The following is an 11,350-nucleotide window of genomic DNA, read 5'->3' as shown; positions in this document are numbered from 1 at the left end:
TCGAAATTCACTTGCAGATAATGGACCAAGTCCGCTCCACCGGGACTAAAAAGGCAGGGTTAGGAAAGCCTGAACGCCGCGACACTGTTTTTTCTCCAGGAATAAACGGGACGTGGGGCTGCGGGTGGAAGGGGGTGGCTCCGGCCGCTCCCCCGCGCCGTCCTCCGGCCCCGGCCGTGCTGCGCTCACGCCGGTCGGGCCGGGAATTTGGAGAGGATCCCTGGTCGCGCGGCAGCGGCGGCGGCGCGCGGGTGAGCGGGTGAGCGTGTGAGCGAGCGGGCGGGCAGGCGAGTGCGCCGGGTATTGGCAGCCGAGGAGTGGAGGCTGGGCGGCTCCGACTCCCTGACGCCAGCGCGACCAGATCAATCCAGGCTCCAGGAGAGAGCAGGCGGGCGGGCGGAGAAAGGAGAGGCCGAGCGGCTCAACCCGGGCCGAGGCTCGGGGAGGGACCCTGGGAGCGGAGCGCGGCGCAGCGCCCGGCCGGCTAGACCCGGGCCGCGGGACCCCGCTCGCCCGGCAACTCGTGCGCCCGCGCGGACTGGCGCGCCGCTAACCCGGTAAAACGAAACAGACCCAAACCCAACTTTCCCTTCATGCCGCGTCGCCGCCCTCCCCTCGGCGCCCCAGGCTTTCCAGCGCTGCCGCCGTCGCCTCTGCACGCGTGGGGCTACCGCGGTCGTGCTGGGCTGGGGGCGCGGGCGGCGGCGGGGAGGGGGCTCTTTCTGGGCGGGGCGGGCCGCGAACCCCCCACCCCCCATGATGGCGCCTCCCTGCCGCTCTGAGGAGCGAACCTGCCACCGCGTCTTCTCCTCGTGCCCAGCCCGCCGGGCACCCCTGGTGTCTTTGTTGGGTCGTCTGCCGTGGGAAGCCCAGTTCCCGGGCCCCCAAGCCTCGGCCCTCGGGCCCGACCGCGCTGGGACCTCCCCGGCCGCGGTCCCCCTCCGCGCGCTCCTCACATCTCTCCCGTGCGGCAGCCGGGCCGAGGCCCGTTCGCGCGGCCCGCGGACCCATTGTGTCCCCCGCGCCGGCGGGGCGACTCCTGAGGGAGCCGGAGGACGACCGCCGGCGCTGCCCTCCAAGGCGCCTGGTGGAGCGGGTCTCGCGGGCGGGGGACCCCGGCGGCCCGGGCCCCTCCACATCCCGCACGGGTTTCCTTCTCGGCCCCAGCGAGCCTCTTTGGGGTCGAGGTCAAGGAAAGTTCGCACCGAAATCCCCTCTAATTTATTCAAAGGTTTGGCGGCGGCGCGTAATTTTTTCCCCTTCTTCCGCCTACACCCGCTGCGTCTCCTGGTGTCTCATTCCTTTCCCTTTACCGGAGTCGATTGCCTCACTGCATGTGTATTCGTGAGTTCGCGGTTGAACAACTGTTCCTTTACTCTGCTCCCTGTCTTTGTTAGTGTTTCTCGGGGTTGTTTCTGTAGGAAGGTGGGGGTGGTGGGCGTGAGAGACAGACGTGGGCTTGTTTTTCTAGTTGCTGAAGCTGTATGAAGGCTTTAAAGGGAGAACGTTTCCTTGATGTGCTTTAGGAGAGGAGGAGGAACAAATGCCTGCCAGATCTCACAACTACAGTAGCTGAGCTTTTGTTTATTTTGAAGCGCATGCAATTTTTAAATACACGGTGCAAGATAACCAGTAAAGGCGCGTTCCTTCTGAAAATTGAGGCCGGTCTCAACCATCTCCTGAGAAAGCATCGTTTTCGTGAGTGCTGAGACAAATGTCCTTTTTCTCTGCCCTCCCCCCTCTTTTCTTTCCATTGTATCTGAAGTTTCAAAGTACGTGGAATGAAAAAGAAGTTGCGTGATTTCTGTTATGTCTTCCTGTTGCTGCAACTCTCAGCGGCTAAAGAATGCCTTTATTTCAGAACATCTCTGGGTCTAATTGTCTGTTGTGGATAACTTGCCCACACCTCGGTAACACAATGAGAAAACTGTTCCCTGTCCATGTTGATTTTTCATCTTGTTTGTAATTACTTTAAATTGTACTGAAGGTGGGTGAGCTGTATTAAAGAAGAATCGGGGCAGAAGTGTTCACTGCCCCAGCATTTTCAATTGGTGTAAATATTGTTGCATCAGTGTTATTCTGATGTAGGTGCCAGATCTAAATCTGCTGTACTGATTAAAGTGTTTGTTCTGCCCTCTCCCACTCTATTTCCTATTTGCAGTTATTTGATATTTCCGTGCAGGTGGTGTATCATTGGTGTAATACTGCAGTTCTTAGGAAAGTGTAACTAGGGTCGTGAGAGATGATTTTTCTGGAGATGGGTGATGCCAGAGCCTCTAGAGGATCCAGGCAGGATCAGGTTTCTTCTGAGGGTAGGGATTTGTCCTTGATTTAGTTTTGACCCCTACAACCATAGGTATGTAACCAAATACATTTTACCCCTTGCAGTATCCTTTGATTTCATATCCTTGAAGAGCTGATGACCTTTGTGTTTTAGAGAAATGACAATTTTTAGGCAATTAGAGACATTGACATCTTACACTTCTTGGAATTTAATTTTATTTCTACTAAGTTCATTAAGGCATTAAGAGGAAGTAAGTCACATTTTCTCAACTACGTTGATTACATTTATTAGTTAAAAACTAAATTTCACTTTGTAATTTTGATTTCTAGCAATTCTGGGTTAAAGATAAAATCTAATAACTTAGTGGATTGGAAAAAGAAGTAACTTGGGTGTAATTAGACAAGCATGTTTAAGCTGCAGTAGCCTACATAATCAAGGCCAAGTGTGTGTGTGTATAAAAGATCTCATTTGTGTAGTCTTACAAGGCTAATGGAGGCATCACTGAGGCTTTATAAATAATGTAAGTTGGGTATAATGTAGAGTCTCCAGAGACAGCAGAGAAAGCATCATTACCAGCCTTTTCAACCTGCTTGAGATCTTAAATTGATTTACAGCACTGAACTGGTGCAAAATGATACATCAGGATGACATGGGGTCAGCCTGTAAAAGTCTATGATGTCAGCCTATTAGTTCAGTCATCATAATTAAACCATATTACAGGGGTAGCTAAGCAGGAGTCTGGCGTTATACTTCAGATATGGGTGGTACATGGGTTTTGTTTATAGTGGAAGGGCTGAGATGGCCAGGAACACCAGTGTGCCTGAAAGAAGGAAAAGGCTTACAGAACTATGAATTTCTAGAGAGAGATTTAAGATAAATGCAGAGATATTCAGTCTGAATTGTATAAGTAGCTTTTCATTTGGTAGAGGCAGAACAGATGCTTTAGGGATGCTGATAAGGACCTTTGCAGCTCTGATATGTGTACTGAATGCTTCATGTGAGTTTGAATTTAACTTGGCCTTAGGGACCTTCTAAAATATCAGAGGACCGCATACTTAACTATGATCCTTTTATTACCACTGAATTTGCACTGTATTGATGTATCAACTGACATGTTTCTTTAACTAGTCTAACTTACCAGGCCTATACCAGAAACAAAGATATTTGAATTGAACATATAAAAATTCAGGAAAAGAAGATCCTTGTTTTGCTTAAATTTCTGACAATCCTTATTTAGCTTATGGATTTTCTAGGGCTCTGCTATCCACTAAGGTAGCCATAGTCACATGTAGCTTTTTTGAAATTTAATTTTATTCTGTTTTTTTGAGACAGGGTCTCGCTCTGTCACCCAGGCTGGAGTGCAGTGGCACAATCATGGCTCACTGCAGCCTCAACCTCCCAGGCCCAGGCAATCCTCCCACTTCAGCCTCCCAAGTTGCTGGGACTGCAGACACTGCCACCATGTCTGCCTGACTAATTTGTTTTTGTATTTCTTGTAGAGACAGGGTTTCGTCATGTTGCCCAGGCTGGTCTCGAACTCCTGGGCTCAAGCTGTTCTCCCACCTCGGCCTCCCAAAGTGTTGGAGTTACAGGCGTGAGCCACTGCACTCTGCTACGTATAGCTATTTAAGTTTAAATTAAAATTAAATAAAAATTCACTTTCTCAGCACCAGCTACATTTCAAGCGCTTAGTAGCTGCTTGTGGCTAGTGGCTGCCATACTGGACAGTGTGTGTATAGAATAGTTCCATCATCACAGAAGGTTCTGCTAGCCAGTGCCGCCCCAGGACCTTTACTCTTCTCACTTGTTACCTCTACTAATGAGTTTGTGGAGTCAAAGATGGAAAGACATATAAACTAATCTTATCACTAACTAGCTGGTTTTTTAAAAATAAAACAGTTTGGGAGGGACAGTTGAAGCTACTGGATAAAAGGAGTTTGACTTTTCTGTAGATATTATTATTATTAGTGTCATCATTCTAATTTGGTTTAGAGCCTTAGAGAGGAGAAATAATTGTAGCTAACCTTTTTTTTCTGAATGTTTACGTATGTATGCCAGGCATTGTTTATAATACCCATATCTCATTTAAGCCTCAAAACTTCCATAAGTACTGTTGTTGTCACATATTACAGGTAAAGAAACTGAGGCCAGAATGATTCAAAATCTTGCTTCAGGCTGTGTAGTGAACGATTATGATTTCTAATCTTACCTGGGATATGATCGAGGCAGTCAAACTCTAGAAACTCCATCTTAACTATGTTTTTGGTCTTTCGTTCAGAAGACCCAAATCATCGTCGTTCTGCTGTGCTTTGCTATGCCAGTATAGACATGACTTGGCTTGTGTTTTTTTAGGTCTTTAAATAAATTTACCTTCTGTTGTGCCTTTCTGGGCTATCTTCTGTCGTCCTTTTGTAAGTGTTTAAGAAAGGAAAAATAATGCTTATCTAAGCAGCACATAATTTGAAGAGTAAATCTGACTTGAAAGTAACGGATTTCAAAGCCAAATTAGTTTTATCTCTGCTTTTCTGCATAATTCTTGTCACTTTCCTCTTGCATTTTCTTACATAATCACAAACTGGTATTAAGTTAGGAGGAAAGTTGTAGTAATTCAGTTTGTCTGTCTTATCAAAATTAGTCTGTCTTTCCTGAGCTGTTAAACACTGTAAGAATAGTAATTGCTAATTCTTTGGGGATTTTTAAAAAAACATTTAGCATCTATTTGTATAAATGTTTTACAAGGTCAGGGCTGTTTAAGAATCTGATGAAACTATGGATCTTGTATCTTCTTATTCCCACCTTCCTATCCCAAAATGCTTATATGCCATGGTGAGTTAATGTATACACTTAACTCCCTAAATCTCATGGTCTTTTGGGTGAGGTAGGTCCATGGGACTGCCCTGCCAAGTGCTTTCATAAACATTAAGGTTTGTAATTTCTTTTACAGAGAATAGAGATATTTAGTATTAAAAGTTGCTTTAAAGATTTTCTAATCTGGTTGATTCATATCAAGGTGAACAATCTGAAGTCCAGAGAAGGTAACTGACATCCAAAGTTACCTGTCTAGTGACTGGAAAAAGGGAAAGCCAGGATCTGGATTCCTCTTAGCATTAAGTGCCCTTTTCTCCCCCACCCAACCACGGTCACTATATTTCTGAGGCTTTGGTGTGAGCATATCCAACATAATTTAGGGAAGGGAGGAGAGAATTTTTTGGCATTGTAGCAACTTTTTATACCTAACATTGTTTGAGCTTAGTAGGAATCAAATCTGACAAACAGTGAGAAATGCTTATTTTCTACATATTAAAATTGATTCTTTTTCATTCTGGAGAGGGAAAAGAAAAGCCCTATATCTAATTTAATTAACGGGACCTTATTAGAAAACGGGAAATCCAAGATTGTACAAAGTTCGAATGAAAGCAGGCAACTCTGATATCTAGCAAAATATACGAGTCTCCTCTTGACTCTCAAAAACAAATCACATTCCTAACCAAAAGCTAAAGTTTGGGGTATTTAGGGGATACTAGGGAGCAAGGGAGTCCTAGGGAGAGAGTTGGACAGGTCTGAGGAGAAAAAGGATAATTTAAATATAAAAAAGTGGAGAAAATCGGTTTTAAGTCATAGCATGTCTTTGAGGTTGATGAAATGTTCTGCTACTTCTATATGTGGTTTTACTCTTTGGTACCAAGATTTTAGAATGTACTTTTATTACAAATAGGGGTGTCTCCTCTTTGCCCCAACCTGAAACCTCTTGACCCTTTATTTTCCTTTCCTGCTATTATCTGGTAGTACAGATATTCAGTCTAATCTGTTGCTCTGTCATCTGATTTGCAGCAAAAATACCTGACGCATTTTCATCACTCCGGTGTAGCCACCTTTAAAAAGAAAAAGGCAGAGCTAAATAGTATTAATGTAATTGCTTAAAATCTAAATTAAAATACTCATCTTGGTGTGCGTTATAAGACAGTGTCAGTTCTAGAGGTGCAGGGCTAGTCCTATATGCAAAACAGTAATGTCTATAGCTATTGCGGGCTGACTTGCAGAAATGAGCGACTTCTCTAGAACATTCATTTGCATAAAGGAAACTGTCTTTCAGAAAAGAAAAGCCAAAAGTTTCATAAGCATTTTCACTCCAGTGACATCAGAGTTTTAGTAAATACTGGGAACTAGAGTATTTGAACAGTTTAGCATCTTTATAATTTTTGTTATAAGCTAAAATCTAACTTTAGAGAAGACTCTTGAAAATAAAGCATTAAATCCTCTAAGATGTGAGGAAGTCCTTACCTGGTGATTCTCCCAAATCTCTTCTCTGTTTTTAGTGTTTGAAAAAGGAGCATATATATACACCCCTAGGTTTGCAGTATAGATTGGTTTCTTAACAATTTTTTTTTTTGAGGCAATAAGCCTGGATCTGAAGAAAGAACATAGAATTGTTAATTATGCATGTATATGCTTTTGAGTTCAGGATGTAAATGAATATTCACTAGGTCCTGTTTGGGAAGAGGAGGAGAGAGGGATCTCTCTGTTTATTCAGAATATATTTTTATACATAAGTTTTAATGCTTTATTTGTAGTTTCCCCTTAATTGTAGGGCTGCTGTACTGTGGATATTTTGCTCTACAATCTGAGATTGTTAGGGTATAGTTACTCAAACTATTCATTTATTATCCTCCCCTGTCTTTTTTTTCTCTTTTTGTGGTTTCTTTGTGGTGTGCTTATGCAAAGTAGATGTATTCCAGACCTTTATAGCTTTTCTTCTTTTAGGTTCAAACACTGCAAGAAAAGTGGGGGGAGACTGTCTGTCAGCTGTTATAATTAGGCATTAAATTGAATCATTATTCAGTTAACTAAATGCACGATCTTTTGCTTGTTTAGATTGAAAAGAAGCGTATCTTTTTAATGAAGGAGGGATAGTAAATGGGCCCTTATTTGATAATTTTGCTGCAGTATTATAATAAGTATGTGCTTCATTTATTCCTTGAATATTTATTAGTTCTGAGGCTCAATAATTAGAGGATACATAAAAATGAAAAATTAAATGCAGCAACATTATAAGAACTCTTACAAGGTAGTATAGGAGGAAATTGTACAGACAGCTCACATAAGGACCACTGTGGCCTGAGTTTGCATAGGTAGAAGGAAGAGGGACATTATAGGCAGAGTAATGGCATGGAAAACCTGGGAGATAAGCATGAGTGTTGAGTATCTGTAGAGCAGCACCGTCCAATAGAATTTCTGCAGTGATGGAAATATTCCACATCTGTGCTAATACAGTAGCTGTAGCCACACATGGAACAGCATTTTTTAATAAATTAATTTATGTTTCAGTAGCCACATGTGGTTATCATATCAAATAGCATGGATCCAGAGGTAGTGAACAGCCCTGCCTGACCTCAGTGGGTGTTCTTCATGGAGCCTAGTATGGTGGTATGGAGGGGATTTTCAGAAAAGTTGAGTTCCAGTGAGAATTTTAGGGCCTTAAACTGCAAGAATAAGGAAACATTGGGAAGTCACTGAAAATGTTTGAACATGCAGTTTGCACTGGAGGAATAGAGCCCAGTGCCAGGAGATCAATAAGAAAGCTATTGAGTTATGTATGAGATGATAAATCTCTGATAAAGGTAAACATGGAAAGAGAAGGATTAAAAAAAAAAAGAAAATGAAGGCTTGGTGACCACGTGGCTATAAAGTAATGAGAAAGAGATGTCGGAAATATATCCTTAAGTTTCTAACCTTGGTGGCTGGAAAACTAATAAAGGTGTTACTTAAGAATAGGGAAGAGCTGGTTGTAGAAGGAATAAAAATTGTGCAAATGATAAATTGGACTTGATGTGTTAAATTTAAGGTGCGATATCTAAGTCAGAGTATGCTACAGGCAAGTCAGAGATAAGGTTTGGGAGGACTTGAAAGCTTTACGTTGGACTCTCTGCAGTCATCTACTGGGTATTCTGAGAGAACCACAGAGAGAGAAAGAACTGGTGGACTGAATCTTTATTGGAGCCCACGGTTAGGAATTAATAGAAGGAAGAGACTAATTTGAAGTAGACTGTCTGAGAGGCTGTTTGACCTAGACCAAAGAAGAAACTGAAAGAAAGGCATGGGGTCGGAGGAGTGGGGAAACCAGGAAGCCACTGGAAGAGAGATTCTAGAAGTAGGTTTGGAGGGGAAAATGTACAGTTCAGGGTGAAGGAGAAGTCAGATAATCACGTGAATGCAGTTTCAGAGAAGACTGAATACATTAAGAAGCGAGAAATAGAGTCTTATACTGCCTTAAGTGACTTGCATTTTAAGATAGATGAGATCTCTTCATATTTGAAGGTTGAGGGGAAGAAGTCAGTGGACAGAGAGCAATTGGAGGTGATGGAGTTAGCCATCTGGAGCACAAATGACAAAATATTGACCATGGTAAGGAGAGAGAGTTGTCTGAGAAAGAAACAGAATGGGGTCCAAGTGAGAGGGAAGCATGTGGCAGAGCTCCTGCCCACTTTTGTTGATTTTCCTGTATTGTTGGAGGTAAGTCCTTTCACTGGGATGGTGAGGAGGAAGATCAGCACATGGTAAGGGAAGAAGAACCACCAGAGGTAGTGTGCCGGGCAATCTATAGAGAAGTCAAATTCTAAACAACTGGGGGGAAGCCTAGGGTGATGTGTGGTGAGGCTGTTATATAGGAGACTAGGTTAATTGTTACTTTTCGGTATCACTTTGTGGCCTGATAGGCTTAGGGATAGCAAATGGGTTCAGAGATAAGGCTCTGGAGTCAGATTGCCTGGGTGTAAGACCAAGCCCCAACACTTAACTTGTTTTATAAGGAGCCTGATGAACTAAATGAATTGAGAAGAGGTAAGCAATGAGAATCCTGGTAATGAGGTAGTGAAATATCAAGTTTGGGAATTTGTAGATAGAGCATTTCCCTAACAATTTCTAGACAAAGGTTTCTAAGAAAATTATAGAAATTGAACTAACAGAAGAGTCCCTTTAATGATTTTAAAGGTTATTTAAGTTGATTAGAACTTTAAAAAATAAGTATTCTGAATTTTTCTATGGCTTTTCTTACAGCATTCATTATGGTTAAAAACATTTCTTTTTCATTAAACCAGTACATGCTTAATGCAGAAAGATTCTGCAGTGGATTCTTGTCATAGCTTTAGAAGGAAAGGGGAGATTGATTTATGCCATTGGGGGGAGGGTTATTAATAGCCAGCCACAGAGCCCTTCTAAATGTGACTCCAAAGGCAGAAACAATAAAGGAAACTTTTTATAGATTTGATAGCGTTTATTATGTGACCAAACATACTCAAAAACAAAACCTGAAAGACAAATAAAGAGATTTGCAACAAATACCGTTCTTTGTAAGAAAGACTTGTGTCAATAGGAAGCACCACCCCAATAGAAAAATTGGTAATGGACCTGAACAAGCATTTCACAAACAAATGAGATGCCAACTGCTGACAGGAAGGTTCTGCGCCTATAATCCCAGCTACTCTGGAGGCTGAGGCAAAAGGATCACTTAAACCCAGCAGTTCAAGGCTACAGTGAGTTATGATTGTGTCACTGCACTCCAGTCTGGGCAACAGAGCGAGACTATCTCAAGAAAAAGGAAAAAAGAAATACAAACGACTAATGAACATAAAATGTTTTGGTTATGTCCTTGATCAGACTCTTGATTGAAATGGGGATGATGTCTTCCTTTTTCCTGTATTTTGTCATTCTTTGTATACTAGGAAGTATCAGTCTGAGAAAACTAGGCTTTTCTCATTTAAGGAAAGGAAGTCCGAATTTCCCAGCCTTCTAAGAGAATCTGGAGTTTCAGGGAGGTACAAGATATATATAAAGTGGAGTTGTAAGAGGCAAGCACCCTGCTTCCCTCCATGACATGGTTTTCGTCCAGGAGTTTCCTTATTACACTGTGAGGGGCTATCAGTTATACACAGTTTCTCAGTCACCTGGCATAGATGATGAACCTTGAAGACACCAGTGCTTCCTAGATCATATTGAAATAGGCCCCGTTCTCTCCTACCTGAATTGCAGTATTAGATTTTATAGTGGCATTTACTCATTGATGTGAGACGCAGTGATTATCTTGGAGTGTGGTTTTGATTATTGAGATGGACGAGTTGATGAGGTATTAAATAAAGTGAGAAAAGTTCCCCTTGTAGTAAAACCTTATAATGTTTTTTTAAAAACTTAGGCGTCAGTGTTTAATTTTCCAAATTTTTTTTAAAGGATAATAGTGGTCATGGGTTTTCTGTCAGTAGAAAACTCAAACTGTTTTTCCCTCTGCTCTCACATTACAGCAGTCAACACAAAATACTTTTGTGACTAAATGTGTGTGGGTTTTTTCCCTACACACCAAACACTGGCTGGGTGTCTTCCAATTCAATTTTGACACTACCTGGAGATAGCCTCAGATCCCACAGATTGAGGGTTCAGTCCCACCCACTTCCGACGTAAGTCCAGGACTCTGGAACTTCTGGCTGACCAGCTTCAAGTTGGGGCTCCTATGACCCCACTATTTGGATTCAATTAATTTGCTAGAATGGCTCACAGAGTTTGGGGGAACTTACATTTACTGATTTATTATAAAGGATATTAAAAAGGATACAGATGAAGAGATGCATACGGCAAGGTATGGAGGAAGGGGCATGGAGCTTCCATGCCTAACCTGGGCGTGCCACGCTTCAGGAACCTCTGCGTGTTCAACTGTCCAGAAACTCTCTGAACCTTGTCCTCCTGGTATTTTATGGGGCTTCATTTTATAGGCATGATTGATTATACCATTGGCCACTGGTGATCAACTTAACCTTCAGCCCCTTGCCCACTCCCTTGAGGTTGGAGGGTGGGGCTGAAAGTCCCAATCCTCTAATCCTGCCACCATCCTAAAGCTAGTTAGGGGCTGCCAGCCAGCAGTCAATCATTAGCATACAAAAAGACATCACTTTGGAGTCTCCAAGGATTTTAGGAGCTGTATGCCAGAAACAAGGTTGAAGCCCAAAGATGTATTTTACAGTACCGCAGGTTTAAAAGGCTATTCATATGCTGCCCATAAGGGAATGAGTCTGCTGGTTATTG

At 42.7% G+C, this 11,350-nt stretch overlaps 1 protein-coding gene across 3 annotated transcripts in view; it reads left to right on the top strand.

Annotated features, from left to right (window-relative positions):
• The first annotated feature begins 252 nt into the window (after positions 1 to 252).
• Positions 253 to 11,350, top strand: part of SMAD1 (SMAD family member 1) — a 76,267-nt gene continuing 65,169 nt past the window's right edge. Inside the window, exon 1 of one of the 3 annotated variants that reach the window (XM_003899235.3) lies at positions 253 to 557. The gene's annotated coding sequence lies outside the window, so the exon portion shown is untranslated. Of the gene's footprint in view, positions 558 to 747; positions 1,699 to 11,350 lie in introns of those variants that run through there. The other 2 variants (XM_003899236.4, XM_009207647.4) reach the window with 2 other exon arrangements.

The sequence above is a fragment of the Papio anubis genome, chromosome 3 (genome assembly GCF_008728515.1).
Source record: "Papio anubis isolate 15944 chromosome 3, Panubis1.0, whole genome shotgun sequence".
Classification (NCBI taxonomy): Eukaryota; Metazoa; Chordata; class Mammalia; order Primates; family Cercopithecidae; genus Papio; species Papio anubis.
The sequence above is the reverse complement of the archived record's forward strand: the minus strand, read 5'-3'. Positions and strand labels throughout refer to the sequence as shown.